Source organism: Solanum verrucosum, unplaced genomic scaffold (genome assembly GCF_900185275.1).
Source record: "Solanum verrucosum unplaced genomic scaffold, falcon-dt-bn FXZP01000038.1, whole genome shotgun sequence".
Taxonomy (NCBI): domain Eukaryota; kingdom Viridiplantae; phylum Streptophyta; class Magnoliopsida; order Solanales; family Solanaceae; genus Solanum; species Solanum verrucosum.
The window spans coordinates 4,067,072-4,076,283 of NW_026020564.1; positions in this window are offsets into that span (position 1 = coordinate 4,067,072).

Below are 9,212 nucleotides of genomic sequence, written 5' to 3' on the forward strand. Positions count from 1 at the left end.
GGTCCCTCCGCGAGAAGGGAGTCCGTTATTGCTATATTTATCTGTCTCAGATAATGCATTGGATGCGTACTTGGTCAACATGATGAAACTGGAAAGAAAGAGCGAGCCATTTATTACTTGAGCAAAAAGTTCACTCCATATGAGGCTCGTTACACTCTTTTGGAGAGAACATGTTGTGCTTTGACCTGGATTGCTCAGAAATTAAGACATTACTTGTCTTCTTATACCACATACCTTATTTCTAGGATGGACCCATTGAAGTATATTTTCCAGAAAGCAATGCCGACCGGGAAGTTGGCTAAATGGCAAATGCTTTTGAGAGAGTTTGACATTGTGTATGTGACTCAGAAGGCGATAAAGGCGCAAGCCTTGGCTGATCATCTTGCAGAGAATCCAGTTGATGAAGAATATGAACCGCTCAAGACTTATTTTCCCGATGAGGAAGTTTCGTTTGTTGGTGAGGATATTTCTGAAGCGTACCCGGGTTGGAGAGTGTTCTTTGATGGAGCGGCGAATCATCAAGGGAAAGGAATCGGAGCGGTCCTAGTGTCAGAAACCGGTCAGCACTATCCTATGGCGGCTAAACTCCGATTTGAATGCACGAACAACATGGCTGAGTATGAAGCTTGTATCCTCGGTCTGAAGATGGCGATTGATATGAATGTTCACGAGTTGCTGGTTATTGGAGATTCAGATTTGCTGATTCATCAGGTTCAAGGGGAATGGGCCGTGAAAAACCCAAAGATCACACCATATGTGCGGTATATACAGAAGTTGTGCAAGAGATTTCGCAAGATTGAGTTCAGACACACTCCCAGGACAAAGAATGAGTTGGCCGATGCTCTTGCCCCAATCGCGTCAATGATTAAGCATCCAGATACAAGTTATATTGATCCAGTGGATATAGAGGTAAAAGAACAACTTGTTCATTGTTCACACGTCGAAGCGGAACCAGATGGTTTGCCTTGGTATTTTGACATCAAGAAGTATTTAGATGACGGGACTTATCCTGAGAATGCGACATTCAACCAGAAGAAGTCGATACGTCGTATGGCCCTCAATTTCTTCGCAAGCGGGGAAATCCTTTATAGGAGGACTCCAGATTTAGGTCTTCTCAGATGCGTGATGCTAGTGAAGCTGCAAAACTTCTTGAACAGATACATGCTGGAGTTTGTGGTACTCATATGAATGGACTCACTTTGTCGAGAAAGGTCCTTCGAGCTGGTTATTTTTGGATGACTATGGAACATGATTGTTGCAAGTTTGTGCAGAAATGTCACAAATGTCAAGTGCATGGAGATTTGATTCGAGTGCCGCCTCATGAACTCAATGCCATGAGCTCACCTTGGCCATTTGTAGCTTGGGCATGGATGTCATTGGTCCAATAGAGCCAGCCGCCTCTAATGGACACAGATTCATTTTGGTTGCCATTGACTACTTCACCAAGTGGGTAGAAGCAGCTTCGTACAAGTCGGTAACTAAGAAAGTTGTAGCTGATTTTGTTCGCAACAACCTAATATGTAGGTTTGGAGTACCAGAATCCATCATTACTGATAATGGAGCGAATCTTAACAGTCACTTGATGAGAGAAATATGTGAACAATTCAAGATTACTCACCGAAACTCAACCGCCTATCGTCCCCAAATGAATGGAGCCGTAGAGGCCGCCAACAAGAACATAAAGAAGATCTTGAGGAAAATGATTGATAATCGCAGAGGTTGGCACGAGATGTTGCCATATGCTTTGTTGGGTTACCGAACAACTGTCAGAACATCAGTTGGAGCTACTCCATATTTGCTAGTATATGGAACAGAAGCAGTTATACCTGCGGAAGTAGAAATACCTTCTTTAGAATCATCCAAGAAGCTGAATTGAGTGATGCCGAATGGGTTTGTAAGCGGATTGATCAGTTAACATTGATTGATGAGAAGAGAATGGTTGCTGTTTGTCATGGACAACTATATCGACAGAGAATGATTCGTGCTTTCCACAAGAAAGTAAGAGCCAGAATGTTTGAGGTTGGTCAGTTGGTCCTCAAACGCATTTTCCCTCATCAGGATGAGTACAAAGGGAAATTCGCACCAAATTGGCAAGGACCCTACATGGTTCGCAAAGTGTTATCTGGAGGTGCCTTGATCCTGTCGGAGATGGATTGCACCGAATGGCCGAAACCGACCAACTCAGATGCAGTCAAGAGATATTATGTGTGAAGTTTATGTTTGTATTTTCTGTCATTTCCTTGTAATCGTTCTATTTGCTTGTAATTGCTTTGTTTAGAATTTATTTCTTTGTAATGAACTACGTCTGACCTGAATTCTCAAAAATGAGATACGTAGGCGGCCTATGTCGGCCTCGGTCATCCTTTTATTTCCCTTCTAATGTTTTTCCCTGTAAATGAACTACGTCTGACCTGAATTCTCAAAAATGAGATACGTAGGCGGCCTATGTCGGCCTCGGTCATCCTTTTATTTCCCTTCTAATGTTTTTCCCTGTATTTGAACTACGTTCGACCTGAATTCTCAAGAATGAGATACGTAGGCGGCCTATGTCGGCCTCGATCAATTTCTTTGTAAAATTTCTATTTTTGTTAATCATTGAGGGGAACTACGTCTGACCTGATTCCTGCATCAACGGGATACGTAGGCGCCACAAGGGCTCGGTCATATCTCCCGTGAGATTTCTATTTTATCTTTACAATAGAAATTGGGACAGAATTTTTGAGAGGGACTCAAAAATTCTCGAGGAAAAGATCTTTCCAACAAATTCAAGACTAAAGTCATGTTGAGATTTGCAACTGGGACAGAATTTTTGAGAATATCTCAAAATTCCGTGATTTGCTCACCAACGACTGAAGACAAACCAAGACAGTTAACTGGGACAGAAATTTTGAGATGGCCTCAAAATTTCAACCGGGTCTATCGGCAGTTTAAAACAACTTTGAATACTTCCCAACAAGTAATCAGATAGATCCCAAAACATCAACTCCAAATGGCGTCCACTAAGCTTGGCGTGACATGACACTTGGCAGTGACATTTTCCAAATGCTACTTTTTGAAAATCCATGTTTTCTTAAAACTTGTCCTACATGTTTCAATTATTTTTACATAAAAATGTTTTGTCTTATCTATCAAGAAGCGGGAGATCGGAGAAATCAACCGGAGATAGCAAGACAAGGAACAGACAACCGAAGAGATCAACACAGATCAGTTCATTTTGTAAAAAACTAACAATTTTTCTGTGGATGCAGGTTTATAGGTTTGCCTCAAGATCAGCATATTCTTCCATTCAACGAATATGGAGAAGTCAAAAGGGCGAAGAGCTCTCCAAATTGACAACTTTTCTGTGGATGCAGGAAATATTTCATGCTTTTTATACCAAGAATTGGGAATATGAGTAGCATTAATTTATTCAAATTTTCAGCAAGACAAGGTTCATAACGAACATGCAATTATGTTCGGAGATGGGACAAATGAGAACCTTGAAGAGAGAAATATTATTATTTTCCAGCAACTAAAGATACCTGGAAGATATTTATCTGTATTATATTATCAGATATGATAATATTCTTACCCTGAAGGTTATTTATATTGTATTGTCGAATGAGACGATACCACTACCCGGAGAGTCATTTATATTGTATTGTCAAATGAGATGACACCACTACTCCGAGGGTCATTTTTATTTATATTGTCGATTGAGACGATACCGCCGTTCCAGAAGATACCCAGAAGATCACATATGTTGCTCAGTGAAGCATTATCTTCATTTGGTATCAGGGAGGCATCATCAAAAGAAATCATGCATCGCGGAGAAGTCATGCATTACAAGAGGAGAAGTCATGCATAGAAAGAAAAGAGATTGATGTATTACAAGAGAAGAAAAGAGAAAAATCAGGCATAGCAAGAGAAAAAAGTCATGCATCGCAGGAAGAAGAAACCATGCATAACAAGAGGAAATCCATGCATAGCAAGAGAAAAAAGTCATGCATCACGGGAAGAAGAAACCATGCATAACAAGAGGAAATTCATGCATACCAAGAGAAAAAAGTCATGCATCACGGGAAGAAGAAACCATGCATAACAAGAGGAAATCCATGCATAGCAAGAGAAAAGTCATGCATCGCGGGAAGAAGAAACCATGCATAACAAGAGGAAAATCCATGCATAGCAAGAGAAAAGTCATGCATCGCGGGAAAGAGATTCGTGCATAGCCAGTGAAGAATTCATGCATCGCGGGAAAGAGAACCATGCATAGCAAGAGAAAGATTCATGTATCGCGGGAAAAGTCTTGCATTGCAAGATAAAGAAGTCATGCATCGCGGGAAAGAGATTCATGCATAGCAAGAGAAGGATTCATGCATCGCGGAAAAGAAATTATGCATTGCAAGAGAAAAATTTACCCATCACAAGAAGATCAACATCGACTGCATCATTTTTTCTTTACAAAATGACATCAAGAGAATTATCAACAACGACGTCAAGAGAACTGTCAACATATTTACATCAACTTATTTTATTACTTTGACATCAAATGAAGAGTACATTGAAGATCATATTGCAAATATGAGACACAAGCTTTATTTGCTTTACGTCAAACCCGATGGAGTTGACATCAAATGTTCAAGGAGAGAAATTAAGTATCAACATGGTAAAAGACATTATCCCTTCATTTGAATTGCATTTTTATGCTAATGAGTTTTATCTCAGTCTTTGTCGAGAGCATCCGAAGGGATGAATTCTCCAAAACAAACCACAGGCGCGGACGACATCAAAAGGATGCAGCACAACGTGGAACTTTTTCTTAGCAGCGAACTGGGACATAGTCCAAAGAGGAGTGTCAAACTCTTAGGACGCGAGCAAAGGGGCGACTTCCACCATAATCAAACCACACCCCCTTCAGAAGGCACGTGGGTTTACCTTTGAGTTTGTCGGTTTCAGTTTCGCATCCGGGAAATTTTGGGTTCACCGGAAGCAATTTTCCAATCTGTGTGACAATGCACCAAGAGCTTTGGAAATTATGTCCGTGTAAGTTTTTAATTATGGGTGTGAAGTGCACCACATTCATGGCTAAGAGGTTGCAAGCCTCCTTTCCATACTCGACTTATTTGTCACTCCTCCAGAACCAAAGGTTATCTTGCATAATAGATCTCCTTTTCAACCGATCGAGTCGAACTACAAACAACCTGATTCCCTGAGTTGAGGGATATGTAGGCGGGATCATTGTTAAAAACTCGGTTGTGTTCCAACATTCTCCCTTTAATCTTATTCCCATGTGTTTCGGTCTCTTCATAATTTGATAACGGAATAACTTTTGAATTCTTCCAAAATCGTGCGTCAAATCAAGCGTATTAAACTACAAGTGGCCTGAATTCTCATATAAATCGAGATATCTAGGCAACCATTTTCCGGGGTTCGATCATAATTCTTAAAGTCCGTACCAAATCCCTCTCTTAAAGGATGAAGATGTGGTCGGTCAAAATTGGATTTGTCAATTTCATTTTCCTCGAATTTCTTGCATCAATCCAAGTAAAATGAGGGACAGTTGTTGACACCTAATTTTGACCCTCCACGATGGAAATTAATTTGTGAGCTTCTTAAGCTCCGAACGATTTGAAATAATTAACCTTATAAAATTCAAAATATTTTCAAATTAGTTTTATGTGATTTTGTCACTTTCTGGAACTCTTAATATATATATATATATATATATATATATATATATATATATATTTATATATTTATATTATATTATATTATAATTAGTATATTTTATGAATATTCAAAAATCGTCTCAAAATAGATTTTAACTTTAATTGAATATTTGGTTAATTAGTTTAGTTATATAATAATTTACATTCTTGAAATAATTAGTTTATAATTAAGTTAACGATTATATTTCGTTGAGTTAAGAAGCTCATTGATTAATTTGTATTAATTCGTTTTATCTCAAGTTTGGCCAATTCATCGTGTAATACTTTTTCCATAATAATTGAGAGGTCTCCAAATGTTGACAAATCTAACAACAACAATAATTGGGCCCTTTTTATCTTAATCAACCCAAATCCCCAACCCCATTCACGTTCCAGCCCACCAAGATTTCCCATTTTTTCTAATCCTAATTCCTAATTACAGCGGCCCACACTTTTCATTCCAACCGACCCATCTCCAGCAGCAATAACCCCTGACCCGGCCCCATCCTCTTTGCCCTTTAATTCCACGCTAACAGCAACTATTCCAAGCGACAAGAACAGCTAGCGGACGACGTCTTCATAATTTCCGTCAATTAGACGGAAAGCGGTAGCAGCGTCAATATGCAGAAAGAGTACTCTGCCCTTCTTGTCGTCTTCTTCACGTCCCTCTCCTGGCAGCAGCACGCGCTTCTCACCATTTCCTCTTTCAGAATGGTTTGGAATCTGCGGAAAATAGGTGTTTTGCTCTAATGGTGAAAGGTTTTTTTTTCGAATTTGAATTTTCGAAATGGGCCTTTTCTATTCGGACTTGGGAGCCCTTCACCCTTTTTTCCGAACCCTAATGCCCTTCTATATATTGCTTGTCATTCACTGTGGAGGGGGAGGATTATTTTTTTTGGTGAGAAAAGTGGGTAGATTTTTAGTCGAAAATCCTCTACTAAGGCAGGGGTTGGAAAAAGGTTGGAAGAAACAAACGAATATACAGTGAGGGAGACACAAGAAAAATCTGAAACTACAGAATATAAATTAGGAGAAGCATATAGGGTGATAGTGTTCATATTGCTGAAGTTTCCGGGTCACTTGTTTTTAATCCAAGTTTTCCGTTAGGGTTTCTCACTTGTGGTGTTGGGAGGCTCCTGTCCAGCTCGTTCGATCCTCGGTTCGCTGCCTGGAAAGAGGTAATTTCTTCCTCGAATCGTTATGTTTGCTCTAACCGGTTTAAGCTCTCTATTTGAATGCTCCTAAGTTATGGTTTAGCTTTTCACGTAGAATGGTGGATTGTTTAATTAAATTATATGCTCTTGCTGAAATCTCGGCTATTGTTTTATTAAAATATGGCTGAAACTCTCTAGTGTTTAGTTCGTTTTGGTCGACTGTTAGCATTTTGTTGTCTTCGTTGCCTCAAATGTTGAATCTGCTTTGATTTCTTAATTTATCTCCTCGTTATTTATCAAGTTGTGTAGTCTATAACTGCTTGGATCTCATTGTCATCATGCTCGAGTATTGCAAAATTTGATCAGTGAGGTGCGATTATAGCTTTGATAAGATGTGGTGTTTTATGTTAAGTTTTCATTTTAGCTCTTAACATCCTGTTTAGGCGCTTTTTGTTTTTGAAACTAAAATTACCCTTTTGTATTTAATGTAGTTATGTTATGTTACATGATGCATGGTCAATTTGAATACGGGTTTGTCTTGAAAATCGTCTTTGTTCACTGAAGGCTTTCATCCATGTGAAAGATGTAGGCTGTTTTACCTGTTGTTTGTTGAATATGACAACTTATTTTCTCCATTTTTTCTCATTCTCATGATTGTTCTATTGTTCCGTATGTCATGTTTGAATCGAATTCACGTCTCCATTTTGTCCAGAAAAAATGCTTGTTAGTTGCGGTTGATCTAAAGAAGAAGAATAAAAAAAAAAAAAAGATGTGAAGTTCCTTTAGTTGAAAAATGCTTCAGTTCTTATTTTTTATTTTTTTTTCTTTTCAACATGGATGCTTGTTTCCCTTTTGCTTGTCTCTATCCTTAACCTGTTCAACATATATGTTCGGCCAACTTGGCGATTGATCGGAAGTAGCCAGTGTCTATTGTTTTCCTTAGAATAAAATTGTAGCTTTGGTTTGAGTCATTGCCAATTGTTCAATGCTTTGCAACTTAGAAATCAACTTTCCAGTATGTCCTTTTGCTAGTTAAAACCTGGTAATCTCATCTATTCCATCTAGATTACGATATTTCTTCAATATGGAATACATGTTTCTATGATTAGCAGTATATGTTCCTTTCCAGTTTATATGTTATGGCTTTTTTTTTTTTAAATTTCGGTGCATCAAGTTGTCGGCAGTGACATGATTAATTGACCCTCGATCTGATTCAATTTTAAATAACTCGTTGTGGTTGAACTAATTGTTCCAAATTTTGATGTGATTAAGGCATATGGGTAGGCTAAATCATTTCAAAATATATATGTGTATATATTTAAATAACGTGAGATGGGGCCATTAAGGCACATGGGTAGGCTAAATCATTTCAATATATATATATATATATATATATATATATATTTCTTCCTTTTTCTGCTTCGAACCCGCCAGTGGTTCCCCACACTTATCCAATCCATCATTCTTTATTCTCTTAGGCCTAAGGTGTTAAGTGCTAATTTCCTTTGATGTGCATATTATTTTGTGATTGATAAATCATCGTTAAGCTATGGTGTGAATATGTTGAGACTAATTTTATTTCTTTTCGTTGCATGTGAAATTTGCTCGAGTCTTCATGGACTCTACCCTTGCATTTCGGGAGAGCCATAAAGGCTCAAATTCCTTTATCGAGTCAACCAGCTACAAGAATTGGTGTACAGGTCTCGGGTTTAAAAATAGCGAAAACAGATTGGGAGTTGAAAAAGATTAGGCCAAAGGCCCGCCTCTATTTATTCCGAGTTGTATTTTGTCATTTTGGGCCTAAGCCCCCCTTGTCATTATTTATTATTATTGCGTGAGTTCTTGGGACAGGTGAAATTTGGGCCAAAGGCCCAAAGAAATTATTTCTTTTAATTTTGGACAGGTGCCACTCAAATGGGCCTTTGGCCTAAAACGAAATGGGCCCAAATACTGGCCCAGGCGAACAGAGACCATATTTGGGCCCAACTCTCTTTCCCTCTCTACTTTACTGTGTTTTGTTTTGCTTGTTAATATTTGTCGTTAATCTTAGGGTCGAAAGGTTCAAATCCCCAAAAGACGCTCATTTCGCTTTCACAACTTAATTAAACTGATCATTTTTTCAAAAGAGTTAAAAGAATAAATTTCAAAGGTATCTCACTTAGGTCGTAGGTCAATATTTCCCTTTTTTCCCTTTTATAATCATCTCAAACTACAAAATAGTTCAATCGTTCTATTCAAGCTAAGTTAAAATCATTTTAGCCAAATAAATTAGTTGTCGGATAACCGCATTAGCGGATATTCTAGGTGCTTCAAAACCCTTCCTAGAATATTAATAGGAACCTCGAACCCCCTTAATAGTTTTCAATAG